This window comes from Pelophylax lessonae (assembly GCF_965119305.1).
Source record: "Pelophylax lessonae genome assembly, chromosome: 13".
Classification (NCBI taxonomy): domain Eukaryota; kingdom Metazoa; phylum Chordata; class Amphibia; order Anura; family Ranidae; genus Pelophylax; species Pelophylax lessonae.
In genome coordinates, this window is record NC_138780.1 from 207,949,716 (window position 1) to 207,955,195 (window position 5,480).

The window sequence follows — 5,480 nt, forward strand, 5'->3', positions numbered from 1 at the left end:
CCTTGTCTGATCCTCCTAGATGAAGAGCCTCCTTCTCCAGCAGATAGAGATAAAGATTGGAATGTTTTTAAAGAAGTTCTAATCTCTCAAAGGCTGGGAAAAAAAAGGATTTTCCTTTTCCTTCTTTTTTAGGACATGAAAAACAAATTTCTCATGGGCCTCCAAAAAAAAGGACATTCGGGAAGTTGGCTGGATTCTACAAACGCTCGTCTGCATCTTCCAGATTCTGCTTAAGTCCAACAAAGACAATGTTCCATGGCCCTGCTGGAATTTGTTTGCTTTTTATATTGATGTTTTATGAACTCTTTAGACCAGTCATGTGATGCTGCGATGGTCCTCATCTCAGTCTGTTGGTTCTCTGCACTGGGTGCTCCATACTGATGCAGAGTATTAATGATGACCGCACCGCTTTCTGCATCAATGTGACTGCAGTGCCCTGTGGTGACTCCTCTTAGGATAGAGATGTCAAACTCCATTTCATCGCAGGCCGCATCAGCCTTATGGTTACCCTCAAAGTGCAAGTTATATCTAAGACTAGATGTCCAGAGCAAGCGCCCCCCCCCCCCCCCCCCCCACCATCAAAGGTCAAGAGTCCCCCACCCTTACTTACACCACAGTGCACCCCCTATACCTTTGTGCTGCTGCCAGGAAGAAGCTGGGTAGCAGACAGTACAGGGTCTGGGGGGATCCATGGGAGAGCCAGAGTCTAATGAAAGCTGACCCCAGTGAAGGCAGAGACCAGGGGTTGCTGTGGCGGCACGGAGGATTTCAGTCCTCCTCTCTGCTGTCAACTCCTGAGACAGGGTTGTGGGCAGAGACGAGCCTCTGTGGCTGCACAGAGAAGCACAGGATCTGGTGAAGGAGTTCTATCCTCTCTGCTGCCAACTGCTGAGACAGGGTTGTGGGCAGAGATGAGCCTCTGTGGCTGCACAGAGAAGCACAGGATCTGGTGAAGGAGTTCTATCCTCTCTGCTGCCAACTGCTGAGACAAGGTAGGAGCGCAGGAGAGGTACGAGTGCCACATAAAATGGCCTGGAGGGCCAGATTCAGCCCCGCGAGCCTTGTGTTTGACATGTGTCTTAGGAGGTGGGGCCATGGTCCCCCTTAAGGCCCCTTTCACACACTGAGTCCGTCAGACGGACTCCGTTTTTCTCAGCGGGGGATCGGTCCGCAGATCCCCCGCTGAGCAGGAGGATGACAGCTGTGTCTCCGTGCTGTGTGCAGAGACACAGCTGTCAGGTCCCCATGGAGCGGATGGGAAAATAGGGTTTCCATCCGTCCAGATTTGACGGATCTGATCGGATGTCAGCAGACCTGTCTCGGCTGACATCCGATGCGCCATAGAGATGCATGAGGGGGACTGTTCAGATCCGCCTGAAAAACTGACAGGCGGATCTGAACGGTCTGCCTGTGTGAAAGGGGCCTAATTGAAGAAGCTGAAGCTTGAAGCGGATTGGCTGCCATGCACACCTACACCAGATTTTGCATTCTCTAAGTTTAGTAAATCCACCCCTAAGCCCTCATTCACATTGAACACAAGGGCTGAACTCGTACAATTTTTAAACCAGTGGAGACATGTCCTCTGACATCCGATGTCCTATAGAGATGCATGGGGTGACCATTCAGATCTGCCAAAAAAACTGACAGGCGGATCTGAACGGGGTCTGCCTGTGTGAAAGGGGCCAAACAGTGTAAAGTCCTCCAGTCTTCCTGGGTTTAGTGCATAAATACAAGAAACAGAGCGTGCAAAAGCCAAGTGCATTATCCCTGACAATTAACCACTTTACCTCCGCTCACATGGAGGCTACTGCGGCACTTTGCCACGATCCCGTCCAGCGACGTAGACATACGTCGCTGGACTCCTCCCCCTGTAGGCGGCGCTCGCGCGCCGCCGGAGGCGCGCTCCCTCTGTTTTCATTCACAGCGGGAGTCGGGCCAGGGGAGGAGCAGCGGCGATCGCCGCTGCTCTTACCCGATCGTCGGGGATCGAGTCTGGAGATCCGCCCGCTGTGTGTAAAAATGACAGAAATCTTTCCCGTAGTTAGTAAACGCAATAACTTTTGCGCAAACCAATCAAAATACGCTTATCGTGATTTTTTTTTTTACCAAACATATGTAGCAGAAAACAAATTGGCCAAAAATTTTAAAAAAATTTGATTTTTACATTTTTTGGGGGGAATTTCATATAAAAAAATGTGAAAAATATTGTTATTTTTTCAAAATAAACGCTCTTTTTTTGTTTATAGTGCAAAAAGTAAAAATTGCACAGGTGATCAAATACCACCAAAAGAAAGCTCTGTTTGTGGGAAAAAAAGGACGTAAATTTGGTTTGGGTACGGCGTCGCACGACCGCGCAATTGTTAGTTAAAGTCGCACAGCGCCGAATCGCAAAAAGTGGCCTGGACGTAAGACAGCAAAATCCTCCGGTGGTAAAGTGGTTAAAGGGTGACCGAAAACCTATATTATACTTACAAGGCAAATGTATTGGATGGCATGACATAAAACAGTCCATAAGTATGTGCAGATGACACAAGATCCATGTTTCCTGGGAAATGGCCTCCATCCTAGAAGTTTGCACCTGCTTTGTTGTTATGCAGTGATGGACTCTCCGGTCTGTGGAGTGCTGCACCGCTTTGTTCCTTCCAGGCTAGGTTGCAGCGTGTCGTGTTTACATGTGGTTCTAACGGCAGGTGTTTAGGGCCAAGCACCCATAATGTCCCAATTGAGAGAAATGGGACTGCCTGGACAGGGATGCGTGGAACACCTGTACATTCCCATGCAGGCAACCGTGGCCTTTTGGCACAGGTGTACCCTGTAGTACAGGGGTCCCCAACCCCCCACTACTGGTCTGTGGCCTGTTGTTGAGCGGGCTGCCGTCACAGCAGGTGAGTCCTGTTACGGACTGCCGGCCATTTAGAAGCCTGTGTGTATTCTCTCATGTTGATTGGCCGCCAATGTCAGCCTATTAGTAAGGTAGGGGGCGGGAGCAGCTGCAGATTGGACAGAGAGCGGGAGCTGCCAAACCTATACTAAGCGAGTGATTACCGGCTTGTTGTTATAAGTCTCCCGCTCTCTGTCGCGATCTGCAGCTGCCCCCGCCCCCTGACATCAGCGGCCGGGCGATATGCGAGAATACACACAGGCTGCTAACTGCCCCTGCCAAAGGTAAGACACTGCAGGGGAGGCAGAGAATTAAATGGCCACTGCAGGGAAGACTGTGAGGAGGCATGACTGCAGGGAAGACTGAGGGGGCATGACTGCAGGGAAGACTGTGAGGGGGCATGACTGCAGGGAAGACTGTGAGGGGGCATGACTGCAGGGAAGACTTTGATTGGGGGAGGGGCATGACTGCAGGGAGGACTGTGATGGGTGGGGCATGACTGCAGGGAGGACTGTGATGGAGGAACCATGAATGCAGGGAGGACTGTGATGGAGGGACCATGAATGCAGGGAGGACTGTGATGGAGGGACCATGACTGCAGGGAGGACTGTGATGGAGGGACCATAACTGCAGGGAGGACTGTGATGGAGGGACCATGACTGGGGAGGGGCATGACTGCAGGGAGGACTGTGATGGAGGGACCATGACTGCAGGGAGGACTGTGATGGAGGGACCATGACTGCAGGGAGGACTGCGATGGAGGGACCATGACTGCAGGGAGGACTGTGATGGAGGGACCATGACTGGGGAGGGGCATGATTGCAGGGAGGACTGTGATGGAGGGGCATGATTGCAGGGAGGACTGTGATGGAGGGACCATGACTGCAGGGAGGACTGTGATGGAGGGACCATGGCTGCAAGGAGGACTGTGATGGGGGGAACCATGACTGCAAGGATAACTGATAGGGGTGACCATGACTGCAAGGACGACTCTGATGGGTGGGGAGGCATAACTGTGATGGAGGGTCCATGGCTGCAGGGACAACTGTGATAGGGGGGTGGGGCCATAAGTGCAGGGAGAGCTGTGATTGGGGGGGGGGGGGGTGCATGACTGCAAGGGACACTGATATAAGAGCACTGCACAGTAAACGGTGACTGTAATCATCACAGTGAAGTACAGGTTGTGAGACCCCCCCATGAACCGCCTTCCCCATAACTCCCCCCCCCCCCCCCCCCTGCAGTCACTGAAAAATTGGTTACATCAAAAGTAGTTCCTGGTGCCAAAAAGGGGACCGCTGCTGTCTCTTGTACTTTTCTGGAGTTGCTGACCCTGAAGGACTCGGCAGATTTGAGCCTCTAACTTGTATCTGACCCCTTCTTGAAGTTTTTCGCGTTGTGTATTTGTCAAGGTCAGGCCTACAGAATACTAAAGAAACCGGATCAGTATGACTGGCCAGGCAACTAGTATTGACAAGAAGACTTCTTCATCCAGCAGTGCCGGGATACGGGAGTCACAGGTGGCGGTGAACATGTCATCACCACACCATGCAGACCTTCCAAGTCTCCTGCCAGGTGCGGGAGTCTCCAGCATTTGGGCTGCGGCTCCCTGACACCCGCAAGTGCCGTGTGATATCCCGGCAGTCAGCTGCAGCAGCCCGAGGCCGTATCCCCGAGCATTACTGTGAAGAATGGAGCCGATGATTCCTGTATAGTTCCGGCTCCTGTCATAGGCGGAGTGATATAAAATGTACTTCTCCAACCGCAGTAGAGTGCCGCTCCTGTCACATCTCCATTGGTGTCTCAGAGGAGCCAGCAGTACCCACAGCTGTCCCAGCCAGCAGTACCCACAGCTGTCCCAGCCAGCAGTATCCACCAGCAGTACCCACAGCTGTCCCAGCCAGCAGTATTCACCAGCAGTACCCACAGCTGTCCCAGCCAGCAGTATCCACCAGCAGTACCCACAGCTGTACCAGCCAGCAGTATCCACCAGCAGTACCCACAGCTGTCCCAGCCAGCAGTACCCACAGCTGTCCCAGCCAGCAGTATCCACCAGCAGTACCCACAGCTGTCCCAGCCAGCAGTATCCACCAGCAGTACCCACAGCTGTCCCAGCCAGCAGTACCCACAGCTGTACCAGCCAGCAGTATCCACCAGCAGTACCCACAGCTGTCCCAGCCAGCAGTACCCACAGCTGTCCCAGCCAGCAGTACCCACAGCTGTTCCAGCCAGCAGAAGCCACCAGCTATACTCACCTGGGGGACAGCATCGGCCAGTGATACCTGCAGGAATCCTGAGGAAGAAGTGAAGATTGAGGTGCAGGTAAACCGTAGTGCATCCATGTGAAAGCAGCCTTAGGCACTTTTCTGGATCAGTCTGTGCATTAGTGTGTGTAAATTGTTGCAATATGTTTTTTAATAGCTAGTTGTGTTTTGTCATAATATGTCATGTCCTTGTATATACATGTATGAATAAGGACATGACGTTTTCTGGCTGCCTAAGTCACATGTACTAGTGGTGCAACTATCCCCCATCACATAACTGTAAGTATCCCAGCATGTGCAGTGTTTCTGACTCCTCCCACCATCACCACTCCAAATCA